Raw genomic sequence first — 12,802 nt, 5'->3', positions numbered from 1 at the left:
CAGATGAGCCTTAAGGTCTTAACCATGAAGTCTGTACAGCAAGCTCCCAGATTGCCTGTCTTTTCACCAGAAATCCAGTCCTGGCAACTGAAGGCCTATAGGACATTTCTACTGAGATATGTAATTTCACTCCAATTTCAGGTCTAAAGATTTAGCTGCTGTATCTTTTACCCTACTCTCTTCAAATCACCTTCTCTTCCTGGTTTTCCAACTATTATTCTTTCCGTTATTACTTGGGTTGAGAATTTCATCCCTTTCTCTGGCTGCAGTGCCGGTCCCCTGAAGTCCGATAGGTCCTGTCACCTTTCCGGTAATCTTTCTCCTAACCATTCCTTTCTTTCCCTTTCCATCCTATTTCAGTCCCTCATCACTTATATGCCTAATTTCCTAATGGATTCTTTTTGCTTTTACTATTTCTCCTCAATATGATCCATCCTGCATACCCCCATCAGATTTCTCTTTCTAAAATCTTTTTGTTATTTTCCTTGTAATATCTTCCTGATAATAAAATGCAGGGCTCCTCAGGGCTTACAGGGCAAGGTGCAAACATCTTACTCTGACACTTACGGCACTTTACATTGCAGCACCCCAATCTACATTTCTCACACCTGACTCTGTCCCTCTAACCAGATTTTCTCTTTGAGAAAGGCTCACTCATCCAAAACACTCAACTCCCACCCCCACCAACAATAAGGTAAGTGTGCAAGAGTGTACCACCCTACCCTGCCTCATCCCGGCCCTGGAGCGTCATCTCTTCTCTCACTGGCAATCTGTAGGAACCCTTTCGGGTTCAAGATCCAGCCTCAGTAGCACTTTCTCTGGGATGCTTCCCAATCATTCTGGTCCTTAGTAGTGAACACACTCTGAACTCCTCTACAGGACCAGAACACCATGAATTACTCTTATCATTCATTAACATATAATATGCTTATTATATGGCTAGCTATATTTTCAATCTGTATGTCCAATGCTTTGTATGTATATATGTATGCATGTATTCTATCTTATGTATTTGAATACAAACACACATATATAAAAGTCTCATTTCACCTATCAAAGCCTTTGGAGCAGATCGGTGGCCTACAGTAACCAGGCAAATACAAAATTTCCTTAGTGAAAGTCTACTTACTGGATTGAAGTTACCTGAAGTCAAAAGGTACAAAACAACGATAATAAAAGACTGATTTATTCTCCCATGAAAATCATATCTGGCCTAGAGATAAGTCAAGGATCAAATACAAAATACACATCAAACTAAAAATTTCATTCAAAAGTGATAAGATCAATAAAGGCTGAAATCAGGGTCTTGTCTAGCAATAAAGAATTTTTACTTGCCACAAGACAGAACTCTTCCCAAAAGTAAGACTGGATCGTCTTGCTCCATGTCACTTTAACTTTCCTGTGCCTTTATAACTTGTCTGCAATGAAGGAAGTGAGCAGGTTGATCTGACAAGTCTCTCATCTCTAAGGATTGTTGGAATTAAAAAAGAAAAGGAACTTTTTGGATTAAACATACCGAAGTTTCTCTGCAAAGTGGCTAACGACAAGTGGAAAATGGAAAGGGATCAATCACCTAGTCAGTGACTCATTTTCAACTCTTGTAACTACCCAGCTGGGGAATTTCTTCTCCCTCTGGCGACAGCTAGTGTCAGACCCATGACTCAGACTGGAACTAGCCCATCTGGGCTGGAACTACGTTCAAGGTCATTTCATCCATTCCTCTGTCTCTCAGCTTGACTGTAGATTTAAATCTGTGCAATGATTACAGGGTTCTATTTTGGGTTTGTGTTTCTCCTGGTTCCCCAAGAGGAGACATCTAGTCACCTGATATTGATTGATATTTGACACTTTCATTAATAGTCAAAGTCTCAGTAGTTCCACACAATCAGAAAAATCACTTGGAGGGGTCTTTGAGGTCATCCAGGGTGAGGGAAAAAGCAAAGTCTAATTCTTAGACAATCTGTAGACAAAGTGGGTAGAAGAGCCATGTGAGGCCCTCACCACACTAATAAATGTTTCTTTTGTGGCTGCCTTCATACATATGATTTCAAAGTCATGGTGGTTAAGTGGTCAGCGAGAGCATAAATAAAAATATGCTACCCACAAATGCTAGGTAACGAGCTAAAACTAAAGTAAACAACTGCAGTGGGCCATCCCATATGCAAGCTGGTGAGGCCCATAAATCACCAGGATGGGGATCAAGATTTCAAAGGCACACTCTGAGCTCCTCTGCCCCGGCCTGTTGATTCCAGCTCCAGCTGCATTGGGTTACCTATATGGCAGCATATAAAGTTCACCTTTTAAGTTTAAAAATAGTTCCCATTCCAACTAAAGATAGGTCACAGTACCTATTATGGGTGTGCCCCATATTCTGCACTTGACATAAGTTGGCATTTAAATTCCCATAACCATCCTGTGAGATAAGATTTTTGTGAATCCCAATTTACAGAGAAAGCAGAGGCTCAGAGAAGCAGAAGCAGTTTAAGCATCTGAGGTCACCACTCTAGCGTGGGGTGCATTCATATCCTGAAGAGGAATTGCTAAGCTCACTGGAACGTGGGAGATTTAAAGCCGAATCAACATAAAGGTTCTCATTTGTCATCAGCTATTCTGCTCCACTTTTCTCTTGGCATCTAATAATTCATCACTATAGTAGAGCATCAACCCCACTCTCTCCTCACCCTGTTCCAGCCTATCCTTTGGCTTCCCCACCTCCTCACTCCCAGGCTCCTCCGGGGATGGCCCAACACTTGGATGTGAGAACCCATCCATGCTGCTACTGGGCCAAGACTCGAGGAGGCGACAGGTGAAGATGACGCCAGCTACTGGTGCTAAAAGAGACTTGCGCCTCCTGAAATACACTACGTCTATAAATCTCCCCTCTCCAGCCGGCCCTCCTCTCCTCCCCCATCCCCACAGCTGACTGTCCTCTCTTAAAACAGTCGCATTGCATGCTGGCCATGCCCTGGGATTTCTTTTTGCCTCCAAGGGTGTCCCAATGGTTTATTCCAACCAGATTTCAGCATATGAGCCCTGAGGTGGGAATGGGGCATGAACGTGAAGCCAAGGACAGCCCTGCTCCTGGGTCAGCCCAGTCAGAACACTCCTACCACCCACCCCCTTCCGCCTCTCACTGTCTAACATGTCTTTCCACTTTTCTTTCTTCCAATCTTCACTCTACCCAGGAGCCCAGCTTCCTTTCTCATTTTGCTCCAATAAGAAAACCAATCTCCAAGGCAACTCCATAGACACAGGTTATTAAAAAAAAAAAAAATCCTGACACCTGCTCACACCTTCCCAGAATTCATTCTACACCTTTTCTATCTGCTGCCACTCTCCTTGCTATGATCGTACCATCCAATTCTATATCCCCCACATCTCCTGCCAACTCAGAATGGCAGGTCTCCTTTAGGCACTTGGTCTTCTCATCCACGGACCCCAGTATCCTTCAGTGTACAGCTGCGACCTGTTCACTACCTGCCTGCGAGCTGACTCCTAGCCTAAAAGCCAGCCATCCCACCATCATACTCTTCTTAGGATAGGAGCTAAGAAGGTCTTTTCCACACCTGTCCCAACAGGACATAAAGAAAAAGAAAAACGGAATCAGCTGTACAACAGCATTTCCCTCTGAGGATGGTATTTTGCTAAAACGGCTCTTGGTGTTTCGGAATCGAGTGCTCACTAAATAAGTAAAGTTATTAGTACATCCTTTGAAAAGGCAGCTTGAGAACAAACATTGTTTTCCTATCTCCCAGCCTTTTCCCTAGATGTTATATTCTTAGGAAAACTTTCATTACATCTATTAAGTAGCATATGGATCTCGGACAAGTTTAACTGAGCATCAGTTTTTCACCTTTAAAAACAGGACAAATTGTTTTGACACATAGGGTACTATTTCTGGGACTAAGTTGGAAATGCAAGGTTTGAGGGACGAATCAACATCAGGACCATATCTCACATCAGGTAATAAGGCACATACTGATGTTTCCCGATCAGTGTAATCAAAGACTATTTACAGGTACCAAACATAGCAAATGGATAATATCGAAATGTTTGAAAATAAGGCTGAAGTAATTCTTCCATTGAATTCTTCTTTGGAGAGAACAAATTCCTTTCCTTTAGGAACTGAATATTCAATCTGTAATGATGTAATGACGCTTCTTTTTTGGCTCTTCGATGATATACCCTTTATCATTTTACTGCTCTTTAACACACCTAGAAAAATTAAATTGTTGTTGTCATTCAGTAGCTAAGTCATGTCTGACTCTCTGAGACCCCGTGAACTGCAGCATGCCAGGCTTCCCTGTCCTTCACTATCTCCCTGAGCTTGCTCAAACTCATGTCCGTTGAGTCAGTGAAGCCATCCAACCACCTCATCCTGTCGTCCCCTTCTCTTCCTGTCCTCAATCTTTCCCAGCATCAGCATTTTTTCCAATGAGTCGGATCTTTGCATCTGGTAGCCAAAGTATTGGAGCTTCAGCTTCAGCATTAGTCCTTACAATAACTATTCAGGGTTGATTTCTTTAGGATTGACTGGTTTGATCTCCCTGCAGTCCAAGGGACTCTCAAGAGTCTTCTCCAACATCACAGGTCAAAAGCAACAATTCTTCAGCACTCAGCCTTCTTTATGGTCCAACTGTCACATCTGTACATGACGACTGGAAAACCCACAGATTTGATTAAATGGACCTTTGTCAGCAAAGTGATGTTTTTGTTTTTTAATATGCTGTCTAGGTTTGTCATAGCTTCTCTTCCAAGGAGCAAGAATCTTAATTTCGTGGCTGCAATGACCGTCCTCAGTAACGTTGGGGCCCAATACAATAAAATCTGGCACTGTTTCCACTGTTTCCCCATCTATTTGCTATGAAGTGATGGGATCGGATGCCATGATTTTAGTTTTCTGAATGTTAAGTTTTAAGCCAGTTTTCTCACTTTCCTCTTTTACCTTCATCAAGAGGCTGTTTAGTTCCTCTTCACTTTCTGCCATAAGGGTGGTGTCATCTGCATATCTGAGGTTATTGATATTTCTCCCAACAATCTTGATTCCAGCTTGTGCTTCATCCAGCCGAGCGTTTCACATGAGGTACTCTGCATTTAAGTTAAATAATCAGGGTGACTGTATATAGTCTTGATGTACTCCTTTCTCGGTTTTAAACCAGTCTGTTGTTCCACGTCTGGCTCTAACTGTTGCTTCTTGTCCTGCATACAGGTTTTGCAGGAAGCAGATAAGATGGTCTGGTATTCCCATTTCTTTAAGACTTTTCCACAGTTTGCTCTGATCCACACAGTCAAAGGCTTTAGCGTAGTCAATGACGCAAGTAGATGTTTTTCTGGAATTCCCGTGCTTTTTCTGATTCAACGGACGTTGCCAATTTGATCTCTGGTTCCTCTGCCTTTTCTAAATCCAGCTTGTACATCTGGAAGTTCTTGGTTCACATACTATTTAAGCCTAGCTTGAAGGATTTTGAGCATTACCTTGCTAGCATGTGAAAATTAAGATGCAAGCCTAAACAGTATCTTCCAGGAGAAAGTACACTAATCCTTCCTGATGTGTATTAAAGAAATAAGAATACCTCTAGTAAAAAACATTTATTGAAGCCCAACTATCACTTACCCTTATAGAGAGCTAAGAAACCATAGTGAGAATATAAGATTAAGAAAACAGCAGAAATCCAACATGTATATCAAAGATAATTTTAATTAGTTTCACTCTTATCAGAGTGTACTATTGAAACTGATTTTAAATATTCAAAACAAAGTGTAAGAGGACCAGTGATAACTGAAAAAAATAAATAAATAAAGGGAAGGGGCAAGCTGGCAAATTTCTACCCAATACCTAATCTTAAAAAAACAAATAAATAAAAGTTCAAGACTTTCTCTTAAGTCTATCTAAATTTTTATATACTCAACAAATTTACAGCTTTTTTCATCCTTTGCAGTCTTGAACCTCTTTTATTAAACAAGGGTTCCTTACAAATAGTGAAATGACACATAAATATTTAAAGCGCCCATGAAAGCATTTCTACCTCTTTATTAAAAACTATTAAAGCCCATTCTTAAATTCTTGCAACAAAGTCATTACAGGTAAAGTTGCAGTTCATTATTTTTCTGAAGCTTGAAAAAGAAACCTAGCAAATATAGAATAGAATCTTTTTTTGTCAAAGAATGTACTCTTTTTCTAAAACTTGAACTTGATGTAAAGGCAAAAACAATGAAAAGTCTCCTTACTAAGAAATGCTCTTTTCTTTGTAATTCTGTGTAGTTCAATATAACTTATAATTCTTTAAATATACACATGATAATCCTATTTTTATATGATTCTTAAAAAAATAATTTTCCACTGTAATGAAATAGCTGTTCTTTCTTCCTAATGTTGTATGGACTGGAATGAGCAGGTAGAATTAGACTTAGCAAAAGGAAAATACTTTGATATATCCTCTCAAAATATTTTGGAGAGCATTATTTAAGACATCTTTATTCATATTTCGGTCTAAAGCAAAGACAAAGAGACCAAAACACTGCTATGCCAACAATGGAAAGCAGCCTTAAAAATCAGCCAGTTATTTTTTGAAATGAAGAAGACAGACATCAGCCTGGACTTACTCCACGACATCAGCCTCATCTCTGCCTGGTTGCTATGGACACATCCCTGTCAGGCCTGTGCCTGCTACTCTCCAGGCCTGTTTATGACAGGCTGAGAAGTTTCCTATTATGGTGCCTATGTCTGCAAGCACACTGCTTGCCAGCAATAAACGCCAGAGGCTGCCACCATGGGGATTACAGTGCAGCAGACCAGAGAGGCTGCCGGGAACCCAACAGCCTGGGTTCCCAGCTGCCTGGGTAAATCTGCACAGTATACTCCCCAACGGGCAAAAACCCAACAAGCACACCCTTTCTTCTCAGGCTAGCAGGGACAGAATTCAGATGTGCATGCATGCTAAGTCACGTCAGTCGTGTCCGACTCTGCGACCCCATGGACTGTAGTTCATCAGGCTTCTCTGTGCATGGGATTCTCCAGGCAAGGATACTGGAGTGGGTTGCCATTTTCTCCTCCAGGGGATCTTCCCAACCTAGGGATTGAACCCACATCTCTCACGTCTCCTGCATTGGCAGGCAGGTTCTTTACCCCTAGCACCATCTGGAAAGCCTAATATTCAAAGCCAGATGTGTCATTTTTACTGGGAACAAACCTATAAGAATGTTATTGCTACAACAGGTACAGAGAAGAGAGAATAGCTTAAGGCCATCACTATGACTTGTATGGCTTTTACCTGTATAGTATTAGTACAAACTTTCAACTTAATGAGATGAGACTAAACTCACTATAAACTATGCTATAATTTCTGATGAGCATGATGGACTGAGGTTTTTATGTGGGAAATGATCAGGACTCTTAATAACAGGAAAACCACTTTCCTACAGGCATCAACTATCATGTACAGACTCTAAGGCTGTAATCCAAAGTGGAGAATGGCATTTACATTAACCAATGCCACACATACACTACGAATTTATACGACCAACTACAAAATAATACATTGACACTCACTAGGTTGGGGCTAAAAGCGATACAGAACTCACCAGTACTCCTAGTGGCTGGGTAGAAAACTCATTGGTTATATACTTGAAGAGTTACTGAATCCATATGCTTATCAGAAACATGGCTTGTATTCCACTAACACATTCAAAGGAAAAGAAAAAATGTACCTCCCTCCTGCAATTTATGAAAACAAGCTGAGATAAAGACGGCATACAAAACTGCAAATGACAGTGAACTACATAAGAAGTCAAGAAATTCTACCTGCCCAGGTAGATGTGGACGAGTTTGGGTCTCGTTTTCCAACTGATATTAGATAAGTCAGACAAACGATCACTTTCACCTTGTTTATTTCTTTATTTTTTAGATTTATTTGGCTGTGCTGGGTCTCAGTTGCAGCATGCAGGACCCAGTTCCCTGACCAGGGATCAAACCTGAGCCCCCTGCACCAGGAGAGGAGAGTCTTAGACACTGGACCACCAGGCAAGTCCCTACTTCTGCCTCTTTTAGTTCTAACACATAAGGCTTGAGTCTGAGATGAATAATACTAACTATGATGCTTTGAAATACTGACCATGCTAAATACTACCAAAACCATCAAAAAACTAAGTGGAAGGCAGAAACAGCATTTTTAAATTTTATTAATTTCTATTAATTCTACTCAAGTGATAATTAGAAAAATTATGATAAATTTCTTCAATTATCTGAGTAAGTGTTCAGTAACTCCCATGCAAAGATTCTGACAACAAAACTGAAGCAAATAAAGGAAGAATTTTTATCTTCTAAAGCTTTAGGGCTTAGATGAGTAAAAATAAACTTAGTCCTTAAGATTGATCAGTGATGATTCCTACAGCACTGAGAACCAAAACCATTTAATGGTGGTTTTCAAGAATCACCCCCACAATACCATTCAGACAATTCACCCAATGTTTACTGAGCATCTGTCTAGCACAGCTTTGTGTCCCATGTAATGGGGGCTGGAAAATGAATAAGACTAACAACCTAATGTACCATGAGATGGGAATAAAACAAAGAAAAAATATTATACACAGTTAACACAACTACAAATAAAGTCCCACAGAAGATCAAAGGGAAGAGACATTATACCCAATTAGGAGTGGCTAGGATGGGAGATAAGTTTACTTGGTGGTTCAGATGGTAAAGAATCTTCCTGCAATACAGGAAACCCAGGCTCAACCCCTGGGTCGTGAAGATCCCCTGGAGAAGGGAATGGCAACCCACCCCAGTATTCTTGCCTAGAGAATCCCATGGCCAGAGGAGTCTGACTGGCTACATACAGTCCATGGGGTTGCAAAGAGGTGGAAAACACTAAGCGACTAACACTCTTTTTTTTTTTTTTTTTTTTTCAGGATGGGAGATATGGGGAAAGATAGGACAGAAAGAACTTCATAGAAAAGGTTAATATTCCAGATAGACCCTACAGGATGGTTTGTTTGATAACCCTTTTATTTCAGAAAAGTTCTTTTTTTACAGAAAAACTGTGAAGATAAGTACAGAGAGTTCCCATATGTCCCACACCCAGTCTCCCCAATTACTAATATCTTACTATAGGGGCACATTTGTCCTAATTACTAAACCAATACTGATACATTATTATTAGCAAAAATGCACACAGATTTCCATAGCTTTCACCGAATATTCCTTTCTGTTCCAGGATTCCACCCAGGACACATTACATTTAGTCATCACGTCTCCTTTGGCTCCTTTTGGCTGTGAGTTTCTCAGATTTTCCTTGTGTTTGATGACCTTCATAGTCTTGAGGAGTTACTGGTCACGTATTTTGTAGAACGTCCCTCAACTAAGAACTAGCTGATGTTCTTCTCGTGTTTAGAGTGGGGTTATATGTTTTTTGTAGGAAACACCAATGTTAGTACCATTTTCATCAGATCATATCAAGGGCATCAACTACAATTTGACTTACCAGAACTGCTGTCAGCTTTGATCACTGGCTGAGGTGGTGTGTATCTGTCAGGCTTTTCTACAGTAGAGGTGCTGTTCCCTCTTTCCACATTGTGCTTTTTTGGAAGGAGGTCAGTATGCCCAGCCCACACTTAAGCAGTGAGGAGTTATGCTTTTTCTCCTTGAGAGCAGAGTATCTACATAAATTATTTGGACAGGGGATTTGTCTCTTCTCCCTCATTTAAGTATTTATTCAATAAACTGTATCAGTATGAACTCATGGATATTTGTTTTATACCCTGGATTATAGTCCCAGTTTATTTTCTCCATCAAGCCATTCCAGCTGGGAACTGGGAGCTTTTTCAGTTTGCTCTTGCGTCCCTTTGCCGTGCTCCCAGCAACACTTCTTCGGGTACCTCCCTAGTTTCTGGCACTACGCATGCGCCAGCTTGACTCCCTGCGCCAGTTCTAGAATCAGCTACTTCTCCGCAGAGTCCTGCCACCTTCTGTTGGAGAAGGGTATTAGAAACCAAGATGAGGCTGCTAGATGTGTTCAGTGCCCCTGGGGTGCCGCTGCTTTAGGCTTTCTCAGCTGACAGAACAAGGAAATGTCTGCATACACTAGATGGTTAAGTTGCTAAGACCTTAGAAAGCTATGTCCTGAATATAAATATTAAAATAAGAGATTCTGTGACTGGGTTACTTTCAGTCTCATTCAGAGGAATGACAGGGTGCATCCATTTACGAAAAAAAAAATCACTGGACTATTATCCACTGTTTTAGGTTATTTCTGCTAGAAAACAGCTTAGAGAGTTTTAGGTATTCTGATAAAACCTCAGGCCATTTTGATGGGCTATACTATAAAATTATACAAAGAAACAAAAGGTAAACTCCACTGAAAAGTCATTGACAGAGAGAAGAGAAAATGAAACATTCCAATAGTCCTATGTGGTTCACAGCATCATTAGGCCACCATTCTCTCTCAAAAGCTCACTGGAAGCATCAGTATCAGGATCACAAACACACACCTTCTCTAACCCTTACCCCACAAAAGAAGAAAAGAAAGATGATATTCCTTTACAGAAGGATATAAAGGACTCAACATTACTAAGCACCCACTATGTTCCTGACTCTTGTCTAGATAACTCTCATCTTTCAATTCATGGAATCATCACAGCAACTACATCACAGATGAGGAAACTGAATCATACAAGGTAAACTGTCCCATTTAAATTTAGTAAAAGACAGAGATTGGGAGAGTGCTCTAAATCCATAGACCATTCTGTTTGAAATCTGGTATTTTCTCCTCTAGTGGGGAGATCTCATTAATGGCAGAGAAGAAAAACCAAGGTTGTTTAAAACAGACATATCTTTCTAACCAAATGGTTCTTACTGCCAATTTAGACTCGTACAACCAAAAATATGCCTGTTGTCTGTAATGCAGTGTGGATTAAAAACTTTCTCATTTTGTTACAAATTAATTTCAATGTACATTAAAAACAATTATAATAGAACATCAAATCCATGATTTTATGTAATTCTTTGCTTAAGATGAGGCACTCTTGTGGACACTTACCTTTTAAAAATAAATGCTTTAACTAAAAATATTTAACATATATAACATAACATACATACATAACATAACATAGTTATGAATGTACACAGGAAGTTTGAGAACACTAACTCCAAATCTATTATAGAACAAAAGTCACATTTTTCTTCTAAGAAATATTATGTTCTTACATTAGGAGTATTTGACATATAGCTTTTCTTAATCTCTCCTTTCCAATACAGATGAGGGACAGAATAAATTACATGTAATTTATTGAACACCCAATATACACTATTCACCAAATTGAATTTTCTATATATCTGATGGTCTTAACAATCTTTCAATTTTATTTTCCCCTTTTATTATCTCCATTTAGAAATGAAGAAATTGAAATTCAGAGGAGCGAGGCATGTTGCTCAAAATACTAGGTAGAATGCAGCAGAGCTGGAATCTGAAACCAAGCCTGCCTGACAAAAAACATCTATGTCCTTTCTACTCTACAAAGTTGCCATAAGCATTGGTATATATCTCAGGAGAAATGTAAATGCCATTCATCCTCATCACACATAAAGCACAGCAAAACAAGACCAAAAAGTCCAGGACATTAAAAATAACAACAACAACAACAAATCCTTCACTAAAGATGAAGTATTTTCTTAAGTGTAAAGAATAATAAAGTTAACACCACTGGAGTTGGTAATCCAATTTAACTAATTTCACAATGAACAAAGCAGAAATGTTTGTTGTTTAAGCAGATACGAAGGCTCACTCTCCTCATCTCACTCCTTGTTAGAGTAACTTAAAATGTCTTTTAAAACTAATGTGAGTATCAAAATGCAGGCAAGGCTACCCCTCTCTCTACTTCCCAGAAAGATCTCAGACTAATAGTGTCAATTCAACTATCACCACTAGTAAGGCACAATATTACTACCCGGTAGAGAAAGCTATGCTGTCACAAAATACAGCCTAGCTATTTGCAGTTTTAAAGTATTGATCTCTTTCTGGAAAAAGAGGAAATCATATTTTATACAATATTTTATGGATTTAGTGGAAATCATTATCAGTGTTTCATATCTGCCATAATTATGTGTATCTTAAGGAATAGCTACAATCTATGATTATCACATAGTCACAGAGACAGGTATTCCTGTCAATATCACAGGAATCTTTTAAAATTGAGTAAAATCATTATTATCCTTGCTATTTAGGGGCAAACGTGCTTAATCTGGACTTCCCAGGTGGCACAAGAGATGTGGGTTTGATCCCTGGGTTAGGAAGATACCCTGGAGGAGGAAACGGCAACCCACTCCAGAATTCTTCCCTGAGAAATCCCACAGACAGAGGAACCTGGCAGGCATGGGGTTGCAAAGAGTTGGACGCAACTGAGCCTGCAACCTTCTTCAACATGCTCAAACTATTCAGATATTGGGAAAAGTACTATTTTATTTTGGCCAAGCCTTACATTTTGAAATTAAAAAAAAAAAAAAAAAGGACATAGTTCATAACACTCTGAGACAGAAGTTACCACTATCCTATAATTAAGTCAAAATTTTAATGACTGAAAGCAATTCTCAAGGAACAACTACTTTATTGAGTTACAAAATTAAAAGTTTTTGATAATTATTTTAAGAAAATTAAGCTTACTGCCATTAAATACCAATACAGGAGCCAAGTTGATGACAAAAGAGATAAATTAAGATTTACAGTAATCCTTACGGTTTTAAAGTTAAAGTTAAGGGGTTAAAATTAAGGGCTTTTCTATTTAATTAAACATAAAAATATCTGGTAAAAAG

The 12,802-nt window shown here is 39.4% G+C and overlaps 1 protein-coding gene across 10 annotated transcripts in view; it reads right to left on the bottom strand.

Moving 5' to 3' along the window:
- PDE4D (phosphodiesterase 4D) overlaps positions 1-12,802 on the bottom strand; it is a 1,582,769-nt gene that overhangs the window by 39,238 nt on the left and 1,530,729 nt on the right. The window lies entirely within an intron of this gene.

Source organism: Ovis aries, chromosome 16 (assembly GCF_016772045.2).
Source record: "Ovis aries strain OAR_USU_Benz2616 breed Rambouillet chromosome 16, ARS-UI_Ramb_v3.0, whole genome shotgun sequence".
Lineage (NCBI taxonomy): Eukaryota > Metazoa > Chordata > Mammalia > Artiodactyla > Bovidae > Ovis > Ovis aries.
This window is presented reverse-complemented; position numbering and strand designations above follow the sequence as displayed.